The sequence below is a fragment of the Diospyros lotus genome, chromosome 11 (assembly GCF_014633365.1).
Source record: "Diospyros lotus cultivar Yz01 chromosome 11, ASM1463336v1, whole genome shotgun sequence".
NCBI lineage: Eukaryota > Viridiplantae > Streptophyta > Magnoliopsida > Ericales > Ebenaceae > Diospyros > Diospyros lotus.
The window spans coordinates 9,880,708-9,904,860 of NC_068348.1; the positions used below are offsets into that span (position 1 = coordinate 9,880,708).

At 36.6% G+C, this 24,153-nt stretch overlaps 1 non-coding gene across 1 annotated transcript; it reads left to right on the forward strand.

Annotated features, from left to right (window-relative positions):
- Nucleotides 1–1,513: 1,513 nt before the first annotated feature.
- LOC127813802 (small nucleolar RNA R71) lies at nucleotides 1,514–1,620 on the forward strand. The gene has a single exon (XR_008026208.1). It is a non-coding gene; the product is annotated as a small nucleolar RNA R71 (small nucleolar RNA).
- The last annotated feature ends 22,533 nt before the right edge of the window (nucleotides 1,621–24,153 follow it).

Genomic DNA, 24,153 nt, shown 5'->3' on the forward strand with positions numbered 1-24,153 from the left:
GTCATTAGAATGTTTTGTAGCCTTAAACACATTGAAAGTAATTGTCTCATCATAAATTCTAAGGCTAAGTATTCCTTGCTGGACATCAATTAAAGCTCTCCATGTGGCAAGAAAAGGTCTCCCTAAAATTATGGGCATGTCATAATCTTCTTCCATGTCCAGAACAATGAAGTCAACAGGAAAAATAAATTTATCTACTTTTACCAAGACATCTTCCACTACTCCCCTTGGGTATTTTATACTTCTATCAGCCAATTGAAGAGAAATAGTGGTGGGTGTTGGTTCTTGTAAGCCAAGCTTCCTGAAAATAGAAAAGGGCATCAAATTAATACTTGCACCAAGGTCACATAAAACTTTATCAAACTTAATTTCTCCAATAGTACAAGGAATAGAAAAGCTCCCTAGATCTTTGAGTTTTGGAGGCAATTTGTTTTGTAGAATTGTAGAGCATTTTTCATTAAGTTTCACCATCTCAAATTCCTCCAACTTTCTTTTATTTACAATTATGTCTTTCAAAAATTTGGCATAACTTGGCATATGTGATATAGCATCAAGAAGAGGGATGTTAATATGCAATTTTTTAAATACCTTTAAAAATTTAGCAAATTGTTTATCCAAGTTAGCCTTTAGAAATCTTTTAGGAAAAGGAAGAAGGATTTTGAAAGATTTTAAATTAAGAGAAGAAGAACTCCCATTTTTCTCTATTGATAGCTCACGATCCTCTTCTTTAGCTTTATGCTCTTGGCTTTCTTCCTCTGTTGAATGCTCTTTACTTTTTAATTCTTTTTCACTTCGCAAAGTGATGGCTTTTACATGCTCTCTTGGATTCTTCTCAGTATTGCTAGGAAAGCCTCCTTGTGGTCTTTCTGAAATTGCTTGGGCAAGTTGTCCAATTTGAGTTTCCAAGCTTTGCATTCTTGCCTCTGTACTATTGATAAACTTTGCCATCATATCTTCCAAACTCGGCTTTTTCTCCTGTGGAATTTGATGTTGTTGAAAGCCAGGGGGCACTCTTTGTTGATTATTACTCCAAGAAAGATTAGGATGGCTCCTCCATCTTGGATTGTAAGTGTTGGAGTAGGGATTAAAAATTGACCTGTTGCCACCATAAGAAATAAAATTAGCTTGTTCAGAAGAACTAGAAGAAAAAGGATTTCCTACTTGACAATCTACACTAGCATGTCCCCTTCGCCCACAAAGCTCAAAAGAAAGAAAATGGGAAGAAAAAGAAAAAGCATTCATAGTTGAAACCCCCAAATTACCCAAATTCTTATTTAATTTAGCAATTTGAACAGATAAAGTAGTGATAGAATCAACATTATAAATTCCAACTCCCTTTTTATTTGCTCTCTCATTGTCCCATTGATAACTGTTGGCTGCCATCTCCTCCAAAAGTTCATATGCTTCCTCAGGAGTTTTTCTCATAAGGGTACCACCTGCAGTTGCATCTAACATCGAACGAAAAGATTGATTAATGCCATTATAAAAAGTTTGCACTTGCATCCAAACAGGTAAACCATGGTAAGGACATTTCCTAAGCATTTCTTTAAATCTCTCCCACGACTCATATAAGGATTCATTACCAAATTGTGAAAAAGTTGTTATGTCATTCCTTAATTAAGCCATTCTTTTGCTCTATCTTTCAAGGAAAAGGGAAACAACCTAAGTCGAACTACATCCTCACTAACTCCATTAGGCCTAAAAGTGTCACATATTTCAAGAAAATTAGCAATATGAGAGTTAGGATCATCATTAGGGCCAGAAAATTGTACACTCATCTGGATCATCTGAATAATTGTAGGCTTGATCTCGAAGTTATTTGCTTGCACATTGGGCCTTCTAATGCTTGAGGTAGTGCCATCTAGAGTAAGTGTAGCATATGAGCTCAATGTCCTTGGATTATTTTGAGTCTGTTGTTCTTGCTCCATCTTGCTCTTTTTCTCCTTCTTTAGCTTTTTTAGAGTTTTTTCAATTTCTTGATCAATGGGTATCAGTTCTCCACCACTACTCCGTGTCATGCACCATGAAACCTACAAAGAAAAAGAAAAATACTAAAAATTAAAAATTAAAAATAAAATTTCTAAAAGATGAGAAAAAAAATAATAAAATTAAATTAAAATTACAAATCCTAAAAGAAAACAAAAAATGTTCAAACTAAGGCTAACTTATGTAGTTTTGATATGCAATAAACTAGCCCCCGGTAACGGCGCCAAAAACTTGATGTGTGATTTATGCACAATTAATTCGGGCAAGTGCACCATAGTCAAATATGCATATAGTGATGAAAAGATGTCGATACCACGAGAACTAGATCATAATACCAAAACAATTTTAAATTAACTTAAGTTGAACTAATTAATTAATCAGATGAATAAAAATAAAAATAAATAAAAAAATGAATTCTTTGTGAGAAAAATTAATTAATAAATGCACTAGGGTTTAGATTTCATTTAATCTAGGTTATGTAATTATTTATTCAATCCAATTCAAAAGCATAAATACCTTTATAGTATTTTATAATTATTTGCATGTGATAGTGAATTTCCCTCAATTAATTAATAAGCTTTCTCAAGTCATATTAATCCTTTATTAATTCAATTTCACTGTCAGATTTCTAAACAGATATCAACGAAATAAATAAGTATTGAGCTCTTTGGAAACCTCTAATCTCAGAAGGGGATTTGACTCACTAAGCTTCCTCGATTCCCACACATGAGCTAATTATCTTTCGATCTCATAGTCAAACATGTGATTTATATTGCCTATGGATCTAATTTATAACAATCCTTTAGTCAGTCATACATAAATCATTAAATCATTAAAAGGTAGCCAATCTTTTAAAGCATTAAATGCAACAATATAAATTCCTCATGCAAATAATAATCGGATTTTGAATCAAATTAAATAAATAATCACATAATTCTAAAATTAAAATCCATCCAAATCCTAGCTAAAATAAATTAGCTAGACATTATTAAAATAAAAGCAAACACTAAAATTGAAAAGAAAAGGAAGTTCCCTACCCACATCTATAATAGATCTGGGTACGGCTAGTGCTAGGCGTAAAACATGCTCGTGCGACCACGCTGTCTTCTCCTCAATTTCTCCCTTACTGTGCACGTTAGAAGCTCCTCAATCTCTTCTCGTTCACTGTGCCGCGAAGAAGTCCCAAATCTTCAATTGATTGTCTTTTCTGTGCGTCTCCTTCTCCTCAATTTGTTGTGCGTCGTCCAGAGCTCTCCTCCCATTCCATTCCATTCACATATTATTATATATATATATATATATATAGATGACATGGGCCGCCCTAGCCAACCCAATTCAAGCCACCACTGCCTTCAACCCAATTCAAGCCACTGCCTTTGATTTGTTTAATAATATATATATATATATATATATAAATATGCACATGGCATTCACGCCACTGCCACCAATATATAGACATATTATATATATTTTTTATAATAATATTATATATATAAATAATAAAAGATGATATATAATATAATATATATAAATAGTATAACGTAATATATAATATAATATACAATATTTAATATATTATAACTTTAATTATATTATAATATTAGTTATTTAAGATATTTATTTATTTATTTATTTTAAAATTAATTTTATAATATATATATTTTTCTTTTTACGCTCAAATCTTCAAATTAATTTCCTTTGCCGAGTTCCTACAAAAAGAGATTAAAATAATATAAAATTTATATAAACACACATTTATGTAGAAAAATTAGCACAAGGTTAAGATGAAAAATAGATAAAAATATATCTATAATTAAATCCTATCTCTAAGCACCGACTCAATTGCCTTGGCCACCACTCCTTGCTCCCACTTGCATCAAAACTTGGCCACTACTCCAAGGAATTTCGGCCACGAAGCTTCTCCGAAGCTTCCCAGAAACCAGCCACACACATGCGTTATATATGTATAGCTATATATATATATATATTACACTATTAATATAAAGAAATTACACATTAACCCCCAAATTTCTATCTTAATTTCACTTGGATAAATCTCTAATTGCAATTGCATCCTTGAACCTCAAATTAATTTGCATTATAATACTGAAAACGCAAATTTAATAACTTCAAAGTTACTCTATAATGACGATTTCACCCTAATGTCCTCACCGGGCTATTGTTTCATCCCAAAACCACTGAAGGGTTATTCCTTATGAAAAATCGGAGCCCCCTTAAGCTTCTGTTGACTTCCCGAAAGTCCCCTATAACAATTCAGTTTCTGAGCATAATTTGCAGCTATATTTTAGTTGTACCAAAAACTGTTCTCGATCCTATTTCTTTCATTAGTAAAAATCATAATTCGAATCACTTGTCGATACTATACAATTTTCCTTGGCTATCTAGGGTCCGGGGTACTCCCTCTGATTGATTCAGTTGCTTAAGACTGCGATAGTGTACCCTAAAGCCTCATTCTTTTGATAATTCCAATTATACCCTTCATCAAATACCATTTATACCCTTAATAATTTCTTGGGTATTACATTCTCCCCCCTTCAATAAATTTCGTTCTCGAAATTTGGTCCGTGATAATTGTATCACCACTATTGCTAATGACTCCCAATTGAAATGTCCCAAGGAGCCTTCCTAATTCTTAACAATTATTCATAACTTACGTCCTAACATGGTCCATGCTTACCAAGCATCTTACTTAGTTTCCAGAATATCCTGTTGTAGCTCTATACCTGCGGCTACACGAATCCAAAAATAATTTATAAAATCCAATATCACTTCTAATTGTGTCCTCAAAATCTATTTTATTTGACTAATAATTCTCCCAACCACTCTTATGTTAATGCATATGTCATGATCATGCAAAGATTGAACTAACTTGGCTACCATTTTTGCACAGAATTTGATAACATTGAACTTGCCCAGCTGCCATCATTGCACAGAAATTGATAACATTAAACTTACCCAGCTGCCATCATTGCACAGAAATTGATAACATTCCATTCTTATACACACCCATTATTTGTGGCTCCTTATTAACTTAGTACCGCTAAATGCTTTTTTTTTTTTTCAACTAAATGGTGCTTTCCATATTCTTCCACATGAGAAACAATTTTTCCATTGAATTAAACAAGATCCCTATTATCCTTGATTTTAATCTCGTTCCTTCTTAAGCGATCTACTTTCCACACTACTTCCTTAAATGAAAACCTTATTAAACAACTTTTGATTCTTACTGGGTCTTTAGCAACATCTAGCTTAATTTTCATAACTTAGCCTACTATCTTTCATCCTAAATAAAATTTCCATAGTGGAACTTGAAACTCTCATTTTCCTTTATAGCATCTCATTACATATTTTCTTAAATCATAACATGTTTCTCGGAAAGAGCAACACTTTCGTTTCTTTATCGACTTATAACTTACTACATCTTTAGGTTAATTTTCTTCTCATTCTAAAGATCAACTCACATTCTTGAGAGTACCAAGATATACCTACTATTGCTTTAACCTTTTTATATCACCAAAGATAAGATTTAAAAATTAAATCGGAGTCAATTGCTCACAATTTTTGGAATGTGTATTAATAGACACACGAAACTAAAAGTTAATTTAATCACTAGAGTTAAATTTCTTCCAAATGCCATATTCGGGATACAATCGTCCCACCATTTGCCTAATTCAGGAGGCACATTTCCTAAGCAAATCTAAGTCACATGCCTATATAAAGGATTATTCCACTCCTGGGTAGGATTTACCTTAACCTATAAACACAATTTCATTTCACCCCCAGTTCCTGAATTCTTGGGCCTACTCATTACTACTTAGTAACCCTAACTTCACGAGTTTCTTTTGTGAATGCAATTATCCTAGAGGAATTCCTTCCACAAATTTCTAGTAATAGTCTGTTAATCATTATATTTCCTCCCTGATTATCTTTTGACATTCATAACCCACAAATCAAATATCCAGGTAAAGTCATCTTCCAAGCCCTCAACATTTTCTTAACAATTAGGGATCATACCACTATGCTCCAGTTTCTTGGAACTTGGACTTTAATCCGTACATAACATCTACGCTGCCTCCCAAACCTTGGCACCTGACTGTCTCCACAGTTCACAGTGTTGCTTCGACTCATGGGTATCACACCCCAAATCGCGAGCCAACCACCAGTCCTTTGCCTTGCTCCCTAGGCTCAGATCCGTTGTTACAGGCCAAGCATCAGTATTGTTATTACTACACTAGAACTCCTCGTTCCATCTCTGAGAGCTATAATGGTTCTTATTAATAGTAGTCCAAATCCCTGATCTCCTGGATTCTAAATTTTCTTTTCTGAAAATATCACTCAATTGAGTTGTGCACCCTTGTTCCAACCATTCCAGTTCCTCGAATTTTTCACATATAGTCTAATCTCCTTTACATGTTTTGACTTCTTATTTTGCTATCGACTTTCAACTTAACACTTTACTTTATGGGTCGCTCTTTCAATCATCCCTATTTCTCCCTTTGGATCATTTGAGATCAACGTGTTAAGACCTAATCACCATATCATGCCTTAAGATATCTCTACGAGCTTATCAAGTTTAGCAAATCTTATCTCATCGCTTGGTGCCTTAAAACTCAAACCACGACCTATATGATTATCCCGTGACTCTTGACAATCGTCGTGCTAATTATTTTCCTCTGAGTTTGGCTTTCTTGAATCGATTAGGGTCATTTCAAGATTAAGATCTAATCGTCTCCTCAGGTTGAAATATCATTTATCTTTAAGTCTATACAGTATGCGTAAAATTTTCTTTTAGCAACACCAAAGTTAGACTCAAAACTTTCTTATCCCACAATCTTCCTAATCTCCAAGGTTTTCTACTAAATCACAAATCTCTAATTCATCATTGATTCCTATATCATTTTCAATCCCTAGATACTCACGTAAGGTTTCATTATGCAAATCCTCTACAAGCAAAAAGATCTTTTTAAATTTCCAACTAAAGGGAAGAGTCTAATCTTCAAAACATGCGAACTTCACGTCTCATATCCTAATAATTTTCGATCATAACTCGATCCTAACTATAGCTGATTTACGATCATTCCCTCTTTGTCTCGTAGTTACTATTCGAATTCCAGAATCCTTCTAATTTCCAAGATTTCACTCAAAAGAAAAATTCTCACTATTACCTAGATCATTTTATCCAGGCCATTCTACCGAGAAAAACTTCTAGAACATCTCAAATAAGAATTCGATCCTTAATTAATCCTGATTTGACTTCCTCGTCTGATCCTAGATTAATATCCTTGATACAACTCCTTCTATCTAAACTTCCACAAGACTTAGATCCATACCTTGGCTTCTTTTTCTCTTGGATAACATATGAAACAAAACACTTATGACTCGATCTTATGAGCCATTTTCTTGAGGTAACCTTTCCTTATTTCTTTTGTCATCAACTCTGGGTCTTTTATCTCAATATCCCCATCAACAATTTCGGATTCCTAAAACCCTCAAATTATGTTCTCTAAAGCATTTATCAAATCATCCTGGGTCTCTTACTTAGATCGTTTCTTAGGATCCTCAATCTATACCAAGTTATTCTTATCCTCAAACCTTGATGATTTTATATCTTCTGTTCACAAACTTGATTTACAATTAGGTTATGTCATATCCTACTAATCGTCCACAACTCACTTATTTATAATAACCATAAGATGTCCCAACATTCAGCCAAAGTGATTTTGACTAACGATCTCCAATCTACGGTTTCTAGATCTTATGAATCCTTAGTTATGGTTTATCAACCTTACATTCAAACTGTATCCTTGGATGCTAACTCCCAATCCAAGTTCTATCATGTAGCAAGGTATAGTATTTTCCAATTAATAGTCTCAAAGACTTCAACCAATAAACCCCCAGATCTCTAAGTAGGGATTTTGTCTTTACGATCCATTAATTTCTTTTCCCCTAAGTCTCCATTTGGGATTTCCACTAATCGGCTCTAACTAAATATGTTCCTATTAAGACTCCACTTCGGATATCTAATTCTACCTTAAAATTAGCTGCAAGTCTTTCTTACTCTCCCATGTCCCTTGATGAGTTCTCTTAGTAACCCCAATCATTTCACCTATCTTTTCAGGGCACGACATCACCATTTAACATGTTACCATCGAGAGATATTAAAACCATTTACTATAATTCTTCCAAAAGAGATTTTATATTGTGCTTCAAGTTGTACCAGAATCACTAACGTACTTATTCTTCTAACATTTTGTTGATCGTATATCTATGTCCCTTCAACGACTCTTATTACCGGCTCCCTCTCACCTTCCACTGATGTGTCCAAAATGTGAATAGAATTTGTCCACCTCTTTTTGTCACCGAAAGTATATTCAAATTAAAAACCTCAAATCTCATTTCCCAAGCGTTTCCAACCACTTTCATCCATGTTCCGAATGTTTCTTAGAATCCGTAACCCTGTTCTAAGTTCTCATTCCACAGTTCTAACCATGCTAAGTTCAACAACCTAGCTTAACCATCCTAGGGTTTTAACCTAGGGCTCTGATACCAATTGTAACACCCCGACTCGCCGAGCATGTCACTATAAGGGTATTTCTGAAAATCTTTCTTTTTTATCTACATTATCACGCACGGTGCTTCATGAACGACCTTCACATGCACACACAGGATCCCAAAAGCCCCAGTCTTGTCCGTTTAACTAAACAAGATCAATAATCTTAACAACTAAATGAGACATATCATAAAGCAGCGGATATATTAACATCAAACACCGTGATTCTTACATAGTATTTCCATAACAAATACGTATTACAGACATACTTAATCTCTCGAGTGCCCTACCGTGTCACTCGTTCACCAGGATTAACTTTGTCCCATTCTCAAGAAGACCCCATCCCGTCCCATACGGACCCAATAACGACACGAAAATCAATACCCCGATGATATGAAAATCACACGCCATGCACCGACTCTTTTGCAAGTAAAAACAGTTGATGCAATATACCACATGATCAATATGCAAATGATGCCATATATACACATAAATAAAATGCGTAAGTATAGCATCCCGAGTTCTGGTCTCGAGTGCCCTACCGTGTCACTCATTCACCTGAACTCACTACACTCACACCAAGACATATCCAAAACAAGGGTAAAACTAGAGTCAAACCACTCACCTTATGCGAAAAGTCAATTTTTGACTTGTAATACGTGCTAAGCTTTAAAATGCGCGTCTGAGTAATTTTCTAGCTTTAGCATGTTCCGATAGCCTAAAATTAATCCTCAAAATTTTCTGGGATTTTTTCGAGAATTTTCTCTAATGTTTCCTATTTTTCTTCCATTTTTCCTCATTTTCCTTTTCTTTTTTTTTTCACTATTCATCTTCTTCCTCTGTTCTTCGCCCTAGCACTCGCGCACAAATAGGGCTCCACGACCGTCGGCCTTGTCGGTCGCTGCCGTACCGCCCCTGACGCGAGCCTCCGCACTGGACTCCCGCACGACCAGCTTCCATTGCGGCCAACCATGGCCGCTGGTTGCTGCTTCAATAGCAGCATCGTCGGTCGCTGCTGACCACTCCCCGGCCACCTTCGCCTAGGATGCTGCTTGTTATGACCACCTGAAAGCCCGTCGGTCGCTGCTATGGCCACAACCAGCCTTCTTGCGGCCATGGATACTGTTCGCCTGCTGCGAACAGCTTCGGTTACCATTTTGGCTTCTCTCGTGACTGCCTCCGGCCACCGGCATCGCTCCTAGCACTCACCCTCGATCCCTCAAGCTCTTAGTCGTTTACTCACTCTAGGCCAACGTCTCTATTCGGCCATAGCTTGCAGCCTTCTTCATTTCCATTTTCTCTTCTTTTCTCTTCTTATTTATAGGTTAAGCACCGACTCAATTGCCTTGGCCACCACTCCTTGCTCCCACTTGAATCAAAATTTAGCCACTACTCCAAGGAATTTCGGCCATGAAGCTTCTCCGAAGCTTCCCAGAAACCAGCCACACGCATGCGTTATATATGTATAGCTATATATATATATTACACTATTAATATAAAGAAATTACACATTAACCCCCAAATTTCCATCTTAATTTCACTTAGGTAAATCTCTAATTGCAATTGCATCCTTGAACCTCAAATTAATTTGCATTATAATACTGAAAACGCAAATTTAATAACTTCAAAGTTACTCTATAATGACGATTTTGCCCTAATGTCCTCACTGGGCTATTGTTTCATCCCAAGACCACTGAAGGGTTATTCCTTATGAAAAATCGAAGCCCCCTCAAGCTTCTGTTGACTTCCTGGAAGTCCCCTATAATAATTCGATTTCTGAGCCTAATTTGCAGCTACATTTTAGTTGTACCGAAAACTGTTCCCGATCCTACTTCTTTCATCACTAAAAATCATAATTCGAATCACTTGTCGATACTATACAATTTTCCTTGGCTATCTAGGGTCCGGGGTACTCCTTCTGATTGATTCAATCGCTTAAGACTGCGATAGTATACCCTAAAGCCTCATTCTTTAGACAATTTCAGTTATACCCTTCATCAAATACCATTTATACGCTTAATAACTTCCTGGATATTACACAAGTCCTTAAACTTGTACTTCAGCACAACTAATTTCTTCGCCAAACTAACATTGAACTTGTTGTATAGGGAACATACCAGTTCGTTGAATGTGCAATCTAGCTCCACACGTATTATCGACCCACATTCTTCGGTCACGTATTTATATTCTTTCACAATAACATCATAATGCCACTGACCTCCATACATCACAACAACAAAGACAGGTCTCGAAGCTTCAATTCCTATAATATACATTGAAACGATTTCTAAATTAAATAAAAACATATCGATTTTTATAAGGTATATCAGTTTCTAAATGTCAGTTGTGTAAGGTCATATCAGTTAATAGATATCAGTTTACATAAGACCTCAACCGATAACAAGATACTAATATATCAGTAGATAAAGGATGTCGGTACATATAAATCATACCGATATACCTATATATCGGTTGATAAATATCCTTACATGACCAATAATGAAATCGATATATCATTTTTCATGATATTTCTGTGTTTGAACCTATATCAATTGAAATATATCATGACATAAATTGCCGATATATCAACCGATATATGTCCAAACTAGAGAAATGCATATTTTCACTCATTACCTTTTCATTCAAAAAATAGCAGAAAAGAGGATAAACTATCCTGAACTCACTCAAACTACTCAGACTCGTTGACTAACTCTCTTTGAAGATTAGAAAATAACTAAATACCTAGATGGAGAGAAGTCGCTTGATGTGCGAAAGCAATAACACTTAAGGAATAACAACAATGGTTTTCAAGAAGACGATTGATCAATAACACTTTGGGGAGTGAATAACAACGATAACTTTGAAGAAGCAGCAACACTCAGATGGAGATAGAGAAAGACGAGCGAGAGAAATTGATGGCGGCCGAGTAAGAATGTGAGTGAGAGAAGATAATACAGGATTCTATAACGGACTGATTTAAAACGGGAGCATTTTTGTCCAACAAAAGTTCAAAAGTCCTAGTTTTATAAAGATTTTCAAAGTGTGCTATTTTTGCAAAGTTTAAGTACCGAGAGTCCTATTTTTCCAAATTTCCCGAACAGTGAAGGGCAGAGCTCCCATCTGCCATTAAAACAATCAGAATAAGGGGGCAAGGATTCTCGACCAGAGAGGAAATACACGAGCAGTGCACTGAAGGGAATAAGGGGCTGGAATCGCACAGTGAGAGGAGAGTGACGTTGTGCACTGGGAGGCTATGTGTGAGTGATATATATATATATATATATCAGCGCTGGAGTAAGGACAGTGCGCTGGAATTTTACGCACAGTGGTTGGAGATTGGGACGCACAGTACTCTTTCTTCATTTAATTTTAGTTATTTCATTTTATGTTAATTAATTTCTGTTTAGGATTACTGTTTCTACTAATTTCAGTAGCTTTAAATTTTAGTTAGCTTTAATTTTGTCTTTACATTGATCCTTTACCATTTCAATTTACTGTAATTAATTTATGTCTTTTAAATACTATTTTTTAATTTCAGCAATTTAATTTCAACAATTTCAATTTGAGCAACTTTAATTTCAGCAATTTCAATTCCCGTCATTTAAATTCTTTCAATTAATTTTTGCAAATGATGATATGTGGCTAATAATTCTCGGGTCAAGGCGAGAATAGTGTCCAAAATCAAAAAATTTTGAGATAATCGAACTTCATTATTAGTTGAGGTGTTAAAATTGATTTTTAGATTTTTGTCAAACACTTGAGTTTGTATTGAGATATATTCCTAATTCGAAATCCTCATGCCATGTATGTGGATTGTCCAACCTGAAAATATCATCATCTCCAAGTTTAAGTGTATTTTATATACATTTTGATTTATGGTGATTGCTTAAGTTAGAGTCGGCATGCCATGTATGTCGGTTACTAGAATTAGAATCATCATCATCCCAAAACATAATCAATAGCAATGATCTTAAAATTAATTTAACCCAACGATACCTATTTTGTGAGTCTTGGAAAATATTTGGATTGACACTGAAATTGTCTTGACCCAAGATATTTTGTTTTCAGTACCAATTTGATTAAATTTTCCAAAATTAATTAATCGATTTGATTGCTTACATGCTTTGGTTTAATTTCTGCACTTTTGTTTTGTTTGCATAAATAAGTGAATCGGCTTGACAACCCAATTTGTATCGCATCTTTTATTTTCGTTTTAATAATGATTTTCTAGTGAATCGACCTGGACTCTCATCCAGTAAATAGAATTGTGCTGTAATGCACACTCATACACTAGCGAGTATAAATGTCGTGTGCCTGTATGCTTGTTTTCTTATTTGTTTGTTTGAATTAATTGCACAAGGTTAAGCATAGTCAACAATGTAGTTTAAGAAGTTTGTGTAAGAGTATGAAAATGTATGTATGTTGTGTATCTTATGGTGTCCTAGAGAGTAGTATAGGGATGAGGTCTTCCAGGTATGTCTTAGAAAGAGAAGGCTAAATGATCCAACAAGGTCTATTTTCCTTGGAAGAGGCAAATATTTATAGACATTTAAGTGGGGTCCATAGGTGAGTCCTTAGACTCTTCTGAGAGATGCATCAGGTGAGGCCGAAGGGCCTGGAGATATCTTCGAGATCAAGATGCCATGATGAATGTCTCCGGGTGGTCCTAAAGAGTTCGGGGCCACTGAGTATCTTTTACCCGGCAGACTTTGAAAGAGCCTTTGAACTATGCAAAATGAGAAGGCTAGACCAACCTAAGAAACTTTAGAGGCCCTTGGTGACTTGTCCCTAAGACTCTCTAGGACCTTGGTCTCAACGAGAAACTGCTTATGACTTAGGTAAAATTTTTATCGAATCCCTCAACATCCTTTAAATAAATCTATTAATACTAACCATATTTGTGAGAATCTTAACAGTGAACTAAAGAAATCAAAGACGATCCTTGTTGAGAAGTACAAGTTTCATCAGCTCATCAAATAAAGCTAAATCAGGAGGAAAATGTATCATCTCCTTTTTCTTATGATAGTGATGTTATTAATAAGATCGATGAATATGAAGAACCATTTTTGAATGAAAAGCCTTTCAATGCTTTTAATGATTTATATTCTCAATTTGAAAAACTTTGTATGGGAAACAATTTTCTCTAAATTCAACTTGATATATTATCAAAAAGGTAGAAATTTTAAAAAGAAAAGATACTAACAAGTCTTTAAGAATAGTTAGAAGAAAATATTCTAGAGATGTTTATAGGAAAAGGTTTGCCAAGCCAAAAAAGAGAGGATATGAAGAAAAAGGAAGTAATAGTCACATGGAATGATAAAGACGACTCCTCAGATGAAGATCTGCCTTATGGAAAAAAAGAATCCGAGGTAAGATACTCTTCCTCATCTAGTTTTAATTTTGATTCAATTGATAGTGAGGATGAGGATAGCATTTGTAGCACCCCAAATTTACAGAGACCATGACTTAACAATATAAACGAAAACATTCCCAAATTCTCTTTAATTAATTTCTTTCCTCATATATATATATACACATGTACCCCGTGAAAGCACAATACATTCCAAATTTATTTTTTGAAATATAGGTAGAATGAACATTTCCTTTGCACTAGAAAAACAACAGCTCGCACAGATCTTCCGGTTAGGATTGCCTCTGTACACATAACAATCCCAAAAGAAACAATCCTTGTTGGACCCATCCTTGAACTTTGCTGACTCCTCACCTGAAATGATGTTGAAAACAAGGTGAGCCACAAGGCTCAACAAGTATATCAAAAATAAAAGGGCACAACAAGAATTTGGAGCAAGATAAAATTACATTACCCATCATGTAACGCCCCGCTCCCACTTACGGGTGTTACTTGTGAACAATTACCCGAATTGTCCACCTGCCTGGCCTGTGCTGAAGGGTGGACCATGTTTCAAGACAAAATGCCCTAGGTGGGAACTAGGCTCGTCCTTCCCTTCCCTTCCCTTCCCTCACTAGCAGAATTGGGCTTCAACTACATTGCATTCGGTTAAAAAGAAAACTCATGAAGGTTCCCAACCACCATTTTCTTATTTATATTTAATTCTTTTCCATCCAAGAATTTTACCGGGCTCCATAAATCACCATTAAAATCAATCCATTGATTGATTACCAATTTTGGAGGAAAAACTCAAATTTTCAATTTTCCAAAATTTTGGCATTATTTTTCAAAATGCCCGAAAAATTCCTTTATTTTGAAAATTCCTCTAGGGCCTAAAATCAATTAAGAAATGCCCTAAGTTTCCCCCCAAATCCAAATTTTAAAAAACAAATTGCTAGCGGGGCCTACTGGCGCGCCCGAGGCCCCGCGTTGCGCTGGCCACGCATGCTGGATGCTAGCCTGCGTGCAGCCACTACCGCACGCGCACGCGGGCCTGGCCCCCCATGCGGCCCTGCCTGCGGGCATGGGGCTACTGCCTGCTGCTTCCAACTTTTTTTTTTCCTTTCCTTAGGCCTTCCTAACCGTAAATTTCCCAGAAAATAAACTGAATAAAAATATATCATATTCATTCATTTTTGCCTCTATTTCTCCATAATTAAGGCTTACACCACCTCTTTGATGCTTCCATAACATTCCAAAAATTAGACTTCACCAACACTTAGGCTTCAACATGCCATAAGCCATAATCTCATTTCAATTCAAAATCAAACACTACAAAGGAAATACACCCCTAGCCTTAGGCTTAAACAAGCCATTACCAACCAAATACATTACATTACATAAATCAAAGCAACAAAATAGGCGACCCTAAGCCCTCCAATACACTTGAATCTTCATTTCCATGCTTCCACAAGCCATTCCACCTTGCCTTTACTTTACCATGCTTTCACAACCTACATGTGAGGGTAAAAACCTCATGAGCTATTAAGCTCAATAAGGGTGCAATGCTAAATAAATATGAACATAACAAGATTATATGATGCCAAATGCATGCAAGTGTGGCTAGGTTTCTTTGCCCTCACAACCCTCCAAGGTTAGAGGCATCAACCCACCATTTCAACCATGTTCCCAAACTGACCTATGGCCATAAGTCTCATGAACATAAAAGAACATGCCAAATGCAACATATACATTTATGAAACATATTTACTACACATTGTAAGGCCACCCTCCCATGGGGCCATCCCTTACCTCTTCTTGAATATTCAAATCTTCATTTCAAGAGAGCTCCCATCAACATCTCATCCCATCTAAGATGACATTCAAACAAGAACTCACTTACTTTGCATACAAGAACACTAAATAAAGAGAAGAAGAATGCACTTACCTTGATTCCTTTCTCTTCTTCTTCTTCCTTTCCTCTCATCTCTTCTTTCTTTCATTCTTTCTACAAATGGCCAAAGGGAGACAAGTCTTCCACACTTGCCATTTTATACTACCCTTTCCCATTTTCAAGAATTGATCTCCACCATTCATTAAGGAGAATTAAATCTCCACCATTCATTTTAAATAAACAAGTCTGCTCTCTTGGAGAAAGCACAATCAAAGCCATTTCCTCTCTTTAAATCTCAACCATTGGATTACTTTGTCTTTACAAGACTTAATCTCTACCCTTAAAAGGAAGCACAATCCATGTGCCTTTCCAAGAGTTAATCTTAGCCATCCAAAATTAGTCTTTAAATTAAATCAATAATATGTTGGCAATCCTTGCCAACCTTCAAGACTAAATGGTGGCCTTTAGATCATTTCCAATTCCAAGAACCAATCTCATCCCTCCACTTTTTCATTTCTTTCCCATTTAAATTAATGGGACTATTTTCACCCCATCACATGAGAGACCACTTTGAAAGACATAAATCCTTCATTTTCCATTTAAATAAATCCCATAATTTTCAAACATTAATGGGTGACTAATTTCCCATTTCCCTTTGGATTTATTTAATTCACCATAATCATTCTCTTCATTAAATGCTTGAGAGACTAATTAGCATTTCTTTTTGCATTTAATTTAATCTCTCATTTAACTTGGACCACATTAAGCCATGTGTCATTCCAAGACACTAACCTTGGCTTCCATCCATGTGGCATCACCACATTTATTCTCTAATATAGGAAAAATTAATTACTTTACCACATAATTGAATATCCACCATTTTTCCCATTTTCCATAATTAAATTCCTTTATGGAATTAATTCCAAAATTTCCAAAATATCCTTTGTGAATTTATTAATCCCATATATCTCCACATAAATACAAAATTGGGATTTAATTCACTTACTCACTTAATTCCACATAGGAATTATTTCCAATTTATCAAAATACCCTTTATTGGACTTCACTATCCAAATTACCAAAATGCCCCTCTCATAGGGCACCAATATTCTCAAAGATCTAACACCTTCTCAAGGGTATTTTTGGAAGTTTTCCTTCTTCCTTTCTCATTCTCATAACACTAGGATTACTGGGTGTTACACATCACATGAGAGGTGACGATTGTAACGCCTTAGAATTTTGGAAATAAGTAATAATTATTAATTTTGGTACTGGAGGTAGTTATTGAATATCTAAGGGTTTAGGAGAAAATATTAATTTATTTTGACTTGAGGGAAATAAGTAAATATTTGGTAAATCTGGGGTATAAGTGAAATAAGGGATAAATAAAGTGTGGGGTGTATGTACTAAATTTCAAAAATTTTGAGGGTTTAAGCGTAAAATCCAAAAATAGGCCAGGATCAAATTAAATTTATTGGTGCACAATATATAGGTAAGGATGGCTATATCGCGGGCGGTCGCGAGCGGGGGTGGCTTGATGGTAGGCGCGGGATCGAATCCACACTGGTGTTAGGGACGATTTTAGGTAGAATTAATTTCCAACCAATTCTAAGTGCCAAACAATGTTGTTTCAAGGCTCCAGGTGGCACGAATGGGTGCCATCCGCTCGCTTCAGAAGTGCACAAGCCGTGCCACGTGGCACAATAGTGTATCCCCCTGCTAACCACTTTTCCCCTACTTTTTGTTGCCACGTAGAAGCCTCTGGGGCATTTCCTTTGGCCCCAAGCTTGTTTCTCTTATAAATAGTGGTGTTTTCACCGCTATAACACGCTGTGAAATTTAGACACACTGGAACTCTACCCATGTGTATACGCGAGGTATAAAAATATTTTAAATTTATTTTATAGTGCTAATTAAAATTAATTACGTGTTTAGTTATATTATTTTGCAATGTAACAATGATAATTAAAACTAACTGTGCGCCTAACTATATTATTTTACTTTATAATTATATAGAGAATTAGGATGCAGAACCAGCACGAAGCGAGCAGGGAAATGCCTAGGCATGAGGCCATAGATTTGGGTCGTGTGAGTCTCCAGATGGGGTCCTACATAAAATCGGTGGGGCCACCAGAATCTGGACTAGGGTGCAGTAGACAGGCCTAAATACATGATACACTTCACATCATTCTACGTTTGTCATGCTTTTTAATTTATCGCATCTCATATTACCCTTACTGAGTCCTCAGACTCACCCTTATATTTCCCCACTAACCATATAGATTGCTCGAGGTCTAAGAAAGGCAAAATAATGTTGGTGGATGAGCCACCAATTAACAGTAATTACAGACAGTAGTCATGTGTGTTGGGTTTTAGTGTATTCATGTAATATATTTGTTCTGTGTAGGACTGATGGAGGGACGAATATGGTTTAAATGGACTTGTCTAAAGTCAAGTTAAGGTTCCTCGGGACATAAAACCTCTTTAAATATGCTTGACTATTGGAGTATTTTATTGGGCGTGTTGATAATTATTTTATTTATTTAAGAAAATTAGATTTATATTTTAAAGGCATAATCGAGCATGAGAATCGGGTGAATTTTCACTGCCTATGTATTTTAAACTCGAGTTCTCGACAAGTCAAAGGCGGAGAAGCCTGGACCCCACTCAGGATGCCCATATTATTTTAATGCTTTATGTTAGCAGGGCATAACCATCCTTTATGATGGGCCAGGGTTGTAATTTTGGGTTATAGTGACTCCCGGTAGTGGGGGCTGGGGCATTACAAGGTGGTATCAAAGCGGGGTTTGCAATCAGTATGATGTTTTATTCGGGGCAAAAAAATATATATATCTAGAGGCACAAAATTGAGGATGATGGAAGTGGGAATGCACATTCAGGATGGGGTAGGTCATAACTGGAGTTGAAGAGCTTCCCTCGGACAGAAATGATTTGTGTTGTGAGCTTACTTAGGAAATGTGTTTCCTAGGATAGCAACCAGAGGGGTGTGTGAACCCCTGAATCTAGGTCTCGTCGAGGAAGGGGGAGTAATTTATGCTGGTTATCTATCTGACCATTGGTTTTATATGTAAAGAATAGAATAACATCATGAATTTTGGTGAAGCAGCTCCTAGCATGTCGGGTCCAGACCTGAACCTCCCATTCTTGGATCTGTTATGGTTACAATGGGAGCAGGAGTTATCCGTTCTGATGGGAGGTAGTCAGCATGACAATGAGGGAATTCTAAGCTTCTTATCCTAAGTAAACCAGGTGTATCGGAACACCATATGTGTGGCATTACGGGGACTGCCTAAGAAGCAGGTTTTGTTAGTAAGGAACATATGAACGATATTTGGAAAGAACGTACTGAAACCCTAATGTGGGACATGACCTTACGATTTAATTACGGTAACTTTATTGGCACGATCGAGCATCAAGACGTGGAGTGGGAACTGTGCATGTGACCTGACGATCTGGCGGGGGTTGGAGTATTTCCCACAACACTTCCATAAGAGGCTGTGATGTGGGGAGCTACAAAGATCATGGAGGCATTGCCCCTGAACTCTCTTTCAAATGTATCGAGTAATGAGGATCTGTCACATCTGGCCGATGAAGCTACTTCTCGGGCTGTGGGGGACAGTGCGAGTGCCACCTAGTTAAAGGACGTTAAACTAGTTTTGAGGAATGGATGGTTGGGGTACCATCAATTTTGTGTATGATACTTGAAATGCGGATGGTGTGTTAATGTAATATATGGGTGGTTGCCCTTGTTAGCGACGTGCAAGTCTAGTTAAGAGTGTGTTAATAAATTGTAAATTTGCATGTTTCTAAGAAATAGACTATAGTTTCTTTTGAGGATAATAAACCTTCGTTATTATGCTTTGATGATATATGTTTAATGAGGAATAGTTATGGTGTGCAGATGGCAACGATGACACGAAGAATTGTCTGTGTACTAAATAATTCCTAGTCAGGAGACGCTAGCCAAGGGGCCTTAGGGAGGGAGTCCGAGTATTCCGAGGAGGTCCAAAGCCATCCGATAGGATGAGAACCAGCTAGTGGTGGCCGAGTAGATACTGAAGCGGCTAGTTGGTTGAAAGTGTTCATGGATTTATGCCCTTTAACATTCAAAGGGAAGTTAGACGCTGATTTGAGTATAGCAGAATATTGGATAGAGGATATTTACCAGTTTTTGGAATACATGGATTGTCCTGAAGATCAATGGGTGAGGTGCGCCACCTTTGTATTGATCGAACAAGCCAAGGTGTTATGGCGGTCGACAGTCGAGATGTTACGAGAGTAGAATTCCCAACTGGAACGGCCGAAAAGAAAATGTAATCGATAAGTTGGGAATAGTTTAGTGAAGTTTTCAACGAGAAATATTATCCACATGATTGGTAGATTCAAAAGATGCAAGATTTCATGGTGTAACGATCCGTTAGAGGGCCCAATATTTATTCAAGAATGATTTAATTAATTGTTGAAGTATTTGATTAAGCGATTTTGCCAATTAATTATTTAATGTGGCAATGTAGAGATTTTGAAGGAAAAGAATAGCATTTATTTCTTTTTAATTTTGGGATTTAAAAGAATTTGCCCAGGTGGCAATTTAGATTTTTAATTGAGAGAATAGTATATAAATAGCATTTAAAGAGCATTTAATTCTAGTTATTTATTTTGGAAATTAAATGCAAGGGCATGAAGGTGATTTTGGAGTTTTATTATTATTTGAGAGTTTTAATAATAATTTTTGTATTATTATTAATTAAGTGAGATTATGTATTTAAAGGAGAATGAGAATCCATGTATGAGATGGATTTGGATTGAGAGTCTCCTAGTTAGATTTGGAGAAGGAATCCAAGTTGTAGAAGAAGTGTGATCTAGGGCTTTATGTCTATATATAGAGCCCACTAGCTTAGTTTTTCTTCACGCCGTGTGAAGAACAGAAAGGCCAAGAGATAGTAGAGGCTTGCTAGAGTCTTCAAGATCGCTCCAGGGTTCGATCAGAGAGTTCTATCAGGCAAGTATTCTTCCTATAATCCCTTCCATTACAGGTTCATATCAGTTTTGATTTCAGATTATTCCAGTTCTTCGTTGTAGTTTTCAGATTTATATCAATAAGCAGAGACGTATATATATATATGCGTATAATAGTGAAGTTATGAGTAAGTTCTATTACTCCTTATCCATTTTGGATTGCCAGTTCTATTAATCCTTATCCATTTTGGATTGCAAGTTTTATTAATCCTTATCCATTTTTGATTGCAAGTTCCATTAATCCTCATCCATTTTGGATTGCAAGTTCCATTAATCTTGATCCATTTTGGATTGCAAGTTCCATTAATCCTTATCCATTTTGGATTGCAAGTTCTATTACTCTAAGTTCTAATATTTGGATACCTTGTATCGTATCCAGATGTATCTAAAGTTCTTCGAGTATGATATCCGGATGGTTTGTTTATACATCCGGAAAGGTCAAGATAATATTCAGATATCTCGCCTGATATCCGGATGCCTCCCTCAAAAGTTAAATTTTTCATTCGAATAGTCCCCAGTTATATTCGAATGCATCAGTAAGATATCCGGATGACCAGAATCATATCTGGATGTCCTAGTTCATATCTGAATACTTCCCAGCATATCCAAATAGCTTCTGCTTTGAATGTCAGTGTATCCAAATGAGCCTTCTTCATATCTGGATGTCTTTCATCATATCCGGATATCCTTCCTGATATCTCGATGACTTTTCCAGAAATCCAATTTAGCTTCCAGTGAGTCCTAATTCAAGTTTAATTCAATTAATGTATTCAATACCTTCCAACATTGAATTCATAAGCCAGAACATGACAAGTTAATCATTCCCACTCCCTAAATCATAGTTCATTTAATCTTTGTATTCTAATAAATAGATGAAGATCATATCATGTTCAGCATTATTATAACATGATCAGCATTATTTTGTGAGATTATGTGCATACATTTTGGTATGAGCAATGAGCATGACTTTATATGCAGCACTACATATCGTGTGCTAGCATTTATGTGAGCATTGCATTGCATTATGCGCGCCAGGCGGCTTGTCTGCGGGGATCCCACCAGTTTCAATTTTAGCTCAGTTTATGAGTTGCTCGCCTGGTGGCAACCAGGGGGCTAGGGACTTTGCCCACAGTATGTGCTTATAGTTTTTATGTATGCATGTTTCAGTTCAGACAGGTATGTATTATCAGATTATGTGGGCCTATGAGCCAAAGTTGCATACCTGCATTTAGTTTACAGTTTGTTTACATTACATTTTTATGAATGCAATCAGACAGTGATTATCCAGTACAAGTTCAGTAAGCTATTTATCAGTATCAATATTCTTCGATTCAGCTTTAGTATTCTTTCCAGCTTATTACTTGCTGAGCTTTTGTAGCTCACCTTGTACTCTTCACCCCTCCAGGTTCTAGCAGGGGAGTATCAGATGTGGGGCCTAGCAGTAGTGTTCAGTAGTGTGTGTACGTGGAGCCGCTCGAGATAAAAGATGTCTGGGAGTCTGTTGAGTTTCATAGTGTTTTCTCAGTTTAGATCTATTTTATATTTCAGTTGAGGGATTGTCCCTTAGACAGAGTTTTTGCTTTTCAGTTTATATTGACTCAGAGTTTTTATTCCAGTTGATTGAGATGTTCAGTCATGGTATCAGATTTCAGTTTATCAGCCAGTTTATTTTATTTTCCTCGTAGCACCTCTTCTCGGGCAGTTCTAGGAGAAGGGGTGTTACAGTGTTGGTATTAGAGCGATGTTTTGAGGAGTCTCCCGTACACACATAGGATGTTGGGTAGAGTTAGGACTTGTGTCCATTAGTTAGATAAGTTGCCCCAATTAGCAGTATTCTAACCCTAAGTGGTGATGCAGAAAGATGAGTAATAGAGGTGGATGACCCCGTACTTGTAGTCAGGCTACTTCTATTCCAGATGAGGTTCCAGTATCCACACCAGGCTCACTAGGAGAGTCAGTCGCAATCTACGACAGGATTGGTTGAGATGCGAGGTATGTTAGTAGGATTGATGAGGGTGGTAGATACCCTAGTTATTAATTAGGCAATGACAAGTTCCCCAAGAAGTAGGAGGTAGTAGTGGTGGTAAGCCAGTCACTCCAATAGCTCTAGTTGTGGAGGCAGATACAGGAAGTCAGCTATTAAAGGATTTCATCGCCTTCCGACCATCAGCATTCCATGGAGGCACAGATGCAGCAGCAGTTGAGAATTGGATGCTATCGATTTTACGGACGATCACTGAGTGCGACTTAGCACATTTTTATGTAGAGGTGATGCTGAGAGATGGTAGAAGACTGTCCGCTAGAGATTGGTAATCAAGAACCTGCATGGGTCGAGTTTTAGCAAGTGTTCAATGACGCTTATTATTCAGCATGGGTTAAGGACCAGAAAGTTTTTGAGTTCGTTGAGTTGGTGTAAGGTACCAAGATAGTGGCCCAAGGTGAGGCAGAGTTTACAGTCTTGACTATATAGGCCTCAAAGTTGGTGTCCACTGAAGCTAAGAAGGATGTTAAATTCTAGAGAGGATTGCGTGCTGATATTTGCCACGCTTTTGGAAGAGCTCAGAGTGTGGATTATGCCACAGTAGTTTAGTAGGAGTATGCTATTAAGAGAAATGTTTGAGAATTGCGAGATCGAGGTACATGATAAAAAGCTATTTGGAGACTAGAAATTCTTGATGTTAGGGATTTTGATTTGATCCTTGGCATGGATTGGTTGTCATGGCATTATGCAAGAGTTGACCGTCAATGGAAGATTATAGACTTTGATCTACCTTGATAACCGGTTTAGATATATAGAGGAGTCAGGCCTATGGCTATGATTCCAATTATCTCAGTGATGAAATTAGAGAAGTTGATGCGTGATGGAAGTAAAGTTTACCTAGTTTTTGTTACCTCAGATGAGGGAAGCAAGAAGAAGTTGTTTGAGGTGCCAGTAGTACGAGATTTCTCATATGCTTTCCTTGATGAATTACCAGGATTACCTCCTCAGAGAGGAGCAGAGTTTACTATTGAGTTATTGCCTAGTATACAGCCTATTTCTAAGGATCCATATCGAATGGCACCTGATAAGCTAAAGGAGTTGAAGGCCCAGTTAGAGGAATTAATAGAGAAGGGTTTCATTCGACCCAGATCATCCCTGTAGGGCGTACCAGTATTATTCGTGAGAAAGAAAGATGGATCTTTGAGGTTGTGCTTAGATTATTGCCAGTTGAATCAGGTGATAGTGAAGAATAAGTATCCTTTTCCTCGAGTGGATGACTTATTAGACCAGTTGCAAGGAGCTAAAGTGTTATCAAAGATAAACTTAAGATTAGG